Genomic DNA, 9184 nt, shown 5'->3' with positions numbered 1-9184 from the left:
AATCAACTTGCAGGTTTGGGAGTCATTGCAAAGGCTACACTCCCCCTCCCAGGCATGGCTCAAAGCCTGCTCCGAGATATGAAGAAAAAGAGTAGGTGGTCAACCTCCCACTCTTTTTCTTCATATCTTTGTGGTTTCTCCTGGGACGTTCGAGTTCTCTGTTTTGGCGGATTTTCCTGGACTCAAAGCCTGCAGTTCATCTTCCCTTTTTTAACCGCCCCCCCCCCCCCCCCCCCAGGTAGACAGCATTTCACCTCCCCCTCCGTGCTTCTTCCACGTGGTCAGCATTCCCACCCACCTCTACTCCTACCACCCCTGCCCTGCCCCAAGATACATAAACACCTACAGGGTCCATCCTCTCCACCCAACAGTCAGATTCATTATCAATTCATAATTAAACCAGCAATCCAACACAGTGGCATAGCTAGGACTGAATTGACCCCAGGTGGAACAATTAAGATGGGCCCTCTATAACACCATCTCTGGCACTTGGGGACAGGGGGAGAAAGAAACCCTGCTAAAAGTAAACACATTACAGCCATATATAAAAATCCTTTGTAGAAACATGAAGTAGATAAGGACCAAATAGCCCATCCAGTCTGCCCTTCCTCAGTAACTACTAATTTTTCATTTTCCTAAGGGATCCCACGTGCCTGTTCCACGCTTTCTTAAATTCTGACACAGTCTTCGTCTCCTCGACCTCCACTGAGAGGCCATTCCACACATCCATCACCCTTTCTCTGAAAGTATTTTCTTAGATTCCTCCTAAGCCTATTTCCTCTTAATGTCATCCTATACCCTCTCATTCCAGAATTTTCCTTCATTTGAGAAAGGCTCACCTGTACATTAAAGCCACTGCGGTATTTAAACGTCTCTATAATATCCATCTTCCAGTGTGTATACATGTTGAGGTTCATGAGCATGTAACCTAATACCAAAAAAACCGCTCTAGCAAAATTAACAAATTGGTGCTTATTTGTTAAAAAATGGAGAAAAGCCCTCAGAAACCGTAGGCCAGATTGCCAATGGGTTTAGAGCGTGGTTAGAGCTTGTATCAACTTATAACACACGCTACAGTTCAATCACTGGGCAAAAAAACTCCATTTAAAAAACAGGGCTCATAAAGTTTTTATCACCTCAAATTGATTTGTAAATACACAAAAGGATTTTCTTTCAATATATTTTTTTAAATATTTTTTTCTCTAAATGTTTTTTACACATCAGCATTTCAAAAAAGGAACACTTAGCTTTGTAGTGTGTTAAGACCAGGCACTCATCACTGTCCGTTCTTTTACGGGAACCCGTTTCGCCTAGAAACGTGGCTTCTTCAGGAACGGAGTACTGTTGAAATATGCTGAGAATCTAAGATGAACAAAAATCAAAACGTAATCAAAAAATGAAAGAAAACAATATAGTGATAACACACCTAAAACTCACACCATGGTCATAGATTATAAGTAGATTTTATAAGTAGATTTTTTAGTGTGTGTTAAATTTAATAAAATATTGTATTTGAAAAATATTTTCTATGTTAATTTGGATAATAGAAGATTAGGTCATTGAAAAAGGATAGAAGATTAATTTGACCGATAATTAAGATATTTTACCCATGTTAGTAGTGTAACATTGTGTTTTATGACAGAGACGGCTTACCAATTTAGTAGCCGCCCTCTGGACCAACTCCATCCTATTTATATCTTTCTGTAGTAGCAGTCTCCAGAATTGCACATAGTACTCAAAACGGAGCCTCACCAGAGACTTATACAAGGGCACTATCGCCTCTTTATTCCTGTTGGTCATCCCTCTCTATACATCCAAACATCCTTCTGGCTTTGGCCATCACCTTTTCTACCTGTTTAGCCACCATAAGTTTAGCAGACACAGTCACCCCCCCACCCACCCACAAGTCCCGCTCTTCTTTCGTACACAAAAGCACTTCAACCCCTATATTGTACCATGCCCTTGGATTTGTAACCCTACATTTCTTAGCATAAAATCTTAGTTGCCAATTATCAGACCATTCTTCTGCTCAGCGGCTTCAAAGTGTGCTCGGTGCCAGCGGTCGATATCGGGTACTGACCCGCACGCGTGGTGCATCCAGTGCTTTGGGCCCAACCATCGCCCAGACGCTTGTAAGTTGTGTCTGAGCTTGAAAAAGCGGACACAGGTGTCGAGAAGAGCTCTTTGGGACCATCTTTTCGGAGCTCAGACTGATTCCTCGCCGTCGACATCGGTTCCTCGGCGTCGAGATGGGCCCGGTTTCGGACTGCAGTTAGAGAACTCTTGTCCAATACTGAGGAGGATGCCTCGTGGGATGAAGGGGAAGATCCCAGGTATTTCTCTTCCGAGGAGTCGTGTGGCCTTCCTTCTGATCCAACTCCTTCACCTGAGAGGAAGCTTTCTCCACCGGAGAGTCTCTCCTTCTCGTCATTTGTCCGGGAAATGTCTGTGGCGGTTCCCTTCCCTGTGGTATCTGAGGATGAGCCCAGGACTGAGATGCTTGAGGTCCTTGACTATCCTTCGCCACCTAAGGAGTCATCCACTGTCCCTTTGCATAATGTCCTTAAGGAGACATTGCTTAGGAACTGGATGAAACCACTAAATAATCCCACCATTCCCAAAAAAAGCTGAGTCCCAATATCGGATTCACGGAGAACCTGAGTTGATGAAGTCGCAGTTACCTCACGACTCTATGGTTGTGGATTCCACTCTCAAGAGAGCCAGGAGTTCTAGAGATTTTGCCTCAGCGCCCCCGAGATGAGAATCTAGAACCCTGGACTCTTTTGGGAGGAAGGCCTATCAGTCCTCTGTGCTCGTGTCCAAGATCCAATCATACCAGCTCTACACGAGCATCCACATGCGGAACAATGTTAAGCAACTGGCGGACCTGGTGGACAAGCTCCCTCTGGAGCACGCCAGGCCTTTTCAGGAGGTGGTCAGGCAGCTGAAGGCATGTCGTAAAATCCTGTCCAGGGGTGCTTATGACTCTTTTGATGTTGCATCCAGATCAGCTGCTCAAGGTATAGTGATGCGCAGACTCTCATGGCTGCGTGCCTCTGACCTGGACAATTGGGTCCAGCAGTGGCTTGCGGATGTTCCTTGCCGGGGGGGATAATATTTTTGGCAAGAAAGTTGAGCAGCTCCAGCAGCGGGAAACCGCCCTCGACAAACTCTCCCACCAGGCGCCTTCAGCATCTACCTCAACAGGTAGACGTTTTTTCAAGGGAAGGAGGAATGCTCCCTATGCTTACAATAAGCGTAGGTACATCCACCTTCTTGACAGCCTTCTCAGGCTCAACCCCAGTGCGCTCATTCTCGTCAACAGCGTGCGCCTAGACAGGCCCCTGCAGCTCCCCAGCAAAAGCAAGGGACGGGCTTTTGACTGGCTCCAGTTCAGCATAGCCGCTATAAAAGTGTCTGTCCAGACGATCTGCCAGTCGGGGGAAGGTTAAAATTTTTTCACCAAAGGTGGCCTCTCATAACCTCCAATCGGTGGGTTTTACAAATGGTCCGGCTCGGATACTCCCTAAATTTGATTACCACACTTCCAAATTGCCCACCGGGAGCTCAGTCCTTCAGCTTCCAGCACAGGCAGGTACTTGCAGAGGATCTCTCTGCCCTTCTCAGTGCCAATGCGGTCAAGCCCGTTCCACCAGGGCAAGAAGGGCTGGGATTCTATTCCAGGTACTTCCTTGTGCAAAAGAAAACAGGGGATGCGTCCCATCCTAGACCTAAGGGGCCTGAACAAATACCTGTCCGAGAGAAGTTCAGGATGGTTTCCCTGGGCACCCTTCTTCCCATGATTCAGAAAAACGATTGGCTATGCTCTCTGGTCTTAAAGGATGCTTATACACACATCCCGATACTTCCAGCTCACAGGCAGTATCTTCGATTCCGTCTGGGAACACAGCACTTTCAGTATTGTGTGCTACCCTTTGGTCTTGCGTCTGCGCCCAGGGTCTTTACAAAATGCCTGGCAGTAGTTGCAGTGTCGCTACGCAGACTGGGAGTGCATGTGTTCCCTTATCTCAACGATTGGCAGCTGAAGAACACCTCAGAGGCAAGAGCTCTACAGTCTATGCAGATGACTATTCAACTTCTGGAGCTACTTTGGTTTGTTGTAAATTACCCAAAGTCCCATCTTCTTCCAGTTCAACAACTAGAATTCATAGGAGTTCTTCTGGACTCACAGACGGCTCATGCCTATCTTCCTGAGGCGAGAGCAGACAACCTTCTGTCTCTAGTTTCCATGGCCAGAGCGTCTCAGCAGATCACAGCTCAACAGATGTTGAGGCTTCTAGGCCATATGGCCTCCACAGTTCATGTGACGCCCATGGCCCGCCTTCACATGAGATCTGCTCAATGGACCCTAGCTTCCCAGTGGTATCGAGCTGCAGGGAATCTAGAGGATGCAATCCAGCTGTCCACCGAATTTCACAATTCCCTTCAGTAGTGGACAATTCAATCCAATTTGACCTTGGGACGTCCTTTCGAAATTCCTCAGCCTGACAATGGATGCTGACAACGGATGCATCTCTCCTGGGGTGGGGAGCCCATGTCGATGGGCTCCACACTCAAGGAGCTTGGTCCCTTCAGGAATCAGATCTTCAGATCAATCTCCTGGAGTTGCGAGTGGTCTGGAAAGCTCTAAAGGCTTTCAGAGATCGGCTATCCAATCAAATTATTCAAATTCAGACAGACAACCAGGTTGCCATGTACTACATCAACAAGCAGGGGGGCACCGGATCTCGCCCCCTGTGTCGGGAAGCCGTCCAGATGTGGCTTTGGACACTCCAGCATGGTATGCTTCTCCAAGCCACTTATCTGGCAGGTGTAAACAACAGTCTGGCCGACAGGTTGAGCAGGATCATGCAACCTCACGAGTGGTCACTGAACATGGGCGTTGTCCGCAAGATCTTCCAAGTGTGTCTTCCAAGTGTGTCTTCCAAGCATGGGGCACCCCCTCAGTGGATCTTTTTGCCACTCAGATCAATCACAAGGTCCCTCAGTTCTGTTCCAGACTTCAGGCCCACGACAGACTAGCGTCAGATGCCTTTCTCCTTCATGTATGCATATCCTCCCATACCTCTGATGGGGAAGACTTTGCTGAAACTCAAGCAAGATCGCGGAACCATGATTCTGATTGCTCCTTTTTGGCCGCATCAGATTTGGTTCCCTCTTCTTAAGAACTGGAGATTGGAGTGTTTTCCAACCCTCAGAACGAGGGGGCGCTTCTGCATCCCAGCCTCCAGTCTCTGGCTCTCATGGCCTGGATGTTGAGGGCGTAGAGTTCGCCTCCTTGGGTCTTTCTGAGGGTGGCTCCTGAGTCTTGCTTGCTTCCAGGAAAGATTCCACGAAGAGGTGTTACTCTTTTAAATGGAGGAGGTTTGCTGTCTGGTGTGACAGCAAGGCCCTAGATCCTCGCTCTTGTCCTACACAGACCCTGCTTGAATACCTTCTACACTTGTCAGAGTCTGGTCTCAAGACCAACTCCGTAAGAGTTCACCTTAGCGCAATTAGTGCTTATCATTGTCGTGTAGAGGGTAAGTGTCACGCTTCTTACGAAACACTGGGTCTGTGAGCCCCTGGGCCACCACCGAGGAGCGGCAGCGGCAGGAGAATCACCCAAACAGGAGACAAGGCAGAACACAGACAGACAGGTACACCCCGGACTGGAGTGGCTGGGCTGGAATAGTTCACGAAACCAGCAGAGTCTACTGGCAGGCAGCAAAGCAGCAGGGAACCTAGGAACCACACAGAGTCAGTAGGCTGGCGGCAATCAACAGGAACCCAGGAATCAAGCAGGGTCTTGGGCAGGCAGCAATCAGAAGAATAAACCGGGAAACAAGCTGAGTCTCGGACAGGCAGCAGGCAGCAGAATAATCCAGGAAACAAGCAGAGTCTTGGCCGGTAGCAGACAGTAGAACAATCCAGGAAACAAGCAGAGTCTTGGGCCGGTAGCAGTCAAAAGGGCAAACCAGGAAACAAGCAGAGTCTAGCAGGAACAGAAAGTAGCAAGGAAAGCACAGCAACAAACACTCACAGAAGAACACTCCTCTGAGGACCTCTGTTGCAAGGCAAACTAGAAAACTTCCAGGTGGTTAATAAAGGCAAACTACAAGGGAGTTCACCAGGTACGGGTACTGCTTAGTTCCAAAAAAACTCCCAGAACAGTCTGGAAGGCTGGAAGATCCGGACCGGAATACCTTCTGGAACATGGGAAACAGCCAGCAGTCAGTCCACAGCAGCCACCAGGTCTAACCACCAGGGGGGTGAGGTGAATGAGAGCATGAAACATGGGCACAATCGTAACAGTAAGCCTATCTCTGGACAGCCTTTAGTTGTTCGCTTCATGAGAGGTTTGCTTTTGTCAAAGCCCCCAGTCTGACCTCCACCAGTGTCATGGGATCTCAACGTCGTTCTCAGCCAGCTGATGAAAGCTCCTTTTGAGCCACTGAATTCCTGCCATCTGAAGTACTTGACCTGGAAGGTCATTTTCTTGGTGGCTGTTGCTTCAGCTCGTAGAGTCAGTGAGCTTCAAGCCTTAGTAGTGCATGCTCCTTATCTCAAGTTTCATCACAACAGAGTAGTCCTCCGCACTCACCCTAAGTTCCTGCCGAAGGTGGTGTCAGAGTTCCATCTGAACCAGTCAATTGTCTTGCCAACATTCTTTCCCTGTCCTCATACCCGCCCTGCTGAACGTCAGTTGAATACATTGGACTGCAAGAGAGCATTGGCCTTCTATGTGGAGCGGTCAAGCCCCTTCAGACAGTCCGCACAAATGTTTGTTTCTTTCGAAGCGCGGGGTACAAATTTAACAAAAAAAAAACAGAAGGGGAGTGGCTGTCGGGAAATGCACCATTTCCAATTGGCTAGCAGATTGCATTTCCTTCACTTATGCCCAGGCCCATGACTCTTGAGGGTCATGTCATGGCTCATAGTGTTAGAGCCATGGCAGCATCAGTCAGCCACTATAGAAGAGATTTGCAAGGCTGCGACGTGGTCATCAGTCCACACATTCACATCTCATTACTGCCTTCAGCAGGATTCCCGATGTGACAGTCGGTGCTGCAGAATCTGTTTCGGGTTTAGAATCCAACTCCACCCCCCAGGCCCATTTTTGTTCTGTTCCAGGCTGTACTCTCAGATGTTTCTTCGTAGGTCAGTCTTTATGTCCTTGCCGTTGCGAGGCTCAATTGACCTTCTTTTGTTGTTTTGAGTGAGCCTGGATGCTAGGGATACCCCAATTGTGAGAACAAGCAGCCTGCTTGTCCTCAGAGAAAGCGAAGATACTTACCTGTAGCAGGTATTCTCCAAGGACAGCAGGCTGATTGTTCTCACCAACCTGCCCACCTCCCCTTTTGGAGTTGTTGTTCGTTATATGCTTTTTGATATAACTGAGGCGGGAACAGACGCGAGCGGGCTCGCACTCCAGAAGCTGTCACAAAGCTCTAAGGATTTTTGCTGGGAAAAATGCTCTGTTCCTGGGCCGCCGTGGACACCGACCCACATGTGAGAACAATCAGCCTGCTGTCCTCAGAGAATACCTGCTACAGGTAAGTATCTTCGCTTTATGTGGGATTAACCACTCAATCAAGAGGCTTCAGACAATCCAAAATTCTGCAGCTAGATTGCCTTATAGGGCATGTGAGTTTGATCATATCTTCTCATTGCTTGTTCATCTTCATTGGCTCCCTGTGCCCTTTGGCATTCTTTTTTAAACTCCTTGGCCTTACATGGACTATTACTTATACCTACCCCTATATTTATTTTATATTTGCTCAAACCTTTTTCAGTAGTAGCTCAAGGTGAGTCACACTAAGGTACACTGGGTATTTCCGTCCCTGGAGGGCTCACAATCTAAGTTAGTACCTGAGGCAATAGAGGGTTAAGTGACTTACCCAAGATCACAAGGAGCAGCAGTGGGATTTGAACAAGGTACCACTGGATGTCAAGATAGGTGCTCTAACCACTAGGCCACTCCTCCACTCCTATATTTGGCTTCTCTCACTGTGCCTTACACTCCTTCCTGTTTCTCTTAGATGCTCACTGACTGATTCTTCCCTCTCCAAAACAATCCCAATATGAATCCACCCATCACTATGCTTTTTTCTTCTTTGCCCCAAAATCATGGAATGACCTTGTCTTTGATTCGAAGTAAACCTAATTTAAGAATTTAAAAACTTTATTATAGACTATTTTACGGAAGCTTATCCCTATAGGTGGACTTTGAGTGATGTTGAAAATTAGATGGTTCTGGCATATATTAATAGATGTTTCTCTCCAATCTGAGTTGTGTATGATTACAGTCCTTTATTTATTGTACTTATTTTCTGTTTCAAGTTGTAGTTGTTATAAGCCGCTGTATGACAAAACAGGGGACTTATGTCTATGACTTCTTATGTGAGTGTATGACATATTTGTTCCCCAGTGCATTTCCTCTGTTTGGCCAGCAGATGGTGAGGTTTTTTTAAATTTTTTATTGTAAAGCTTGGAGAAGAGACGGCTGAGGGGAGATATGATAGAGGTCTATAAAATAATGAGTGGAATCGATTGTTTACTCTTTCCAAAAATACTAGGACTAGAGGGCACGCAATGAAGTACAAAATAATAAATTTAAAATGAATCAGAGAAAATATTTCTTCACTCAACGTGTAATTAAACTCTGGAATTTGTTGCCACATCTATATATATAAAACTCACCCTCAACGTTCTATTGGCTGCTGACGTCACTGAAACCAAGGTTCGTATGTTCGAAGCTCTGAAGCCTCGAAAATCACAGTCTCTGGGCCCCGCCCTCGCGTCAAACGTTATGACGTTGAGTGCAGAGGCGGAGCAATTCACCCACATCGACGACGGGTGGGGAGGGGGCCACAGGAAAGCCTTGCTAGCGCCCGTTTCATTGGCTCCAGAAACGGGCCTTTTTTTTACTAGTAATGTAATAAAAGCAGTTAGCTTAGTGAGGTTTAAAAAAGGTTTGGATAGCTTCCTAAAAGAAAAGTCCATAAACCATTGTTAAAATGAGCTTGGGGAAAATCCACTGTGTCTTTCTAGGATAAGCAGCATAAAATGTATTGTACTGTTTCGGGATCTTGCCAGGTACTTGTGACTTGGATTGGCCACTGTTGGAAACAGGATTCTGGGCTTGATGGACCTTCAGTCTGTCCCAGTATGGCAATATTTA

Source organism: Microcaecilia unicolor, chromosome 11 (genome assembly GCF_901765095.1).
Source record: "Microcaecilia unicolor chromosome 11, aMicUni1.1, whole genome shotgun sequence".
In the NCBI taxonomy this organism is placed as follows: Eukaryota; Metazoa; Chordata; class Amphibia; order Gymnophiona; family Siphonopidae; genus Microcaecilia; species Microcaecilia unicolor.
Note: the sequence above shows the minus strand (reverse complement) of the source record.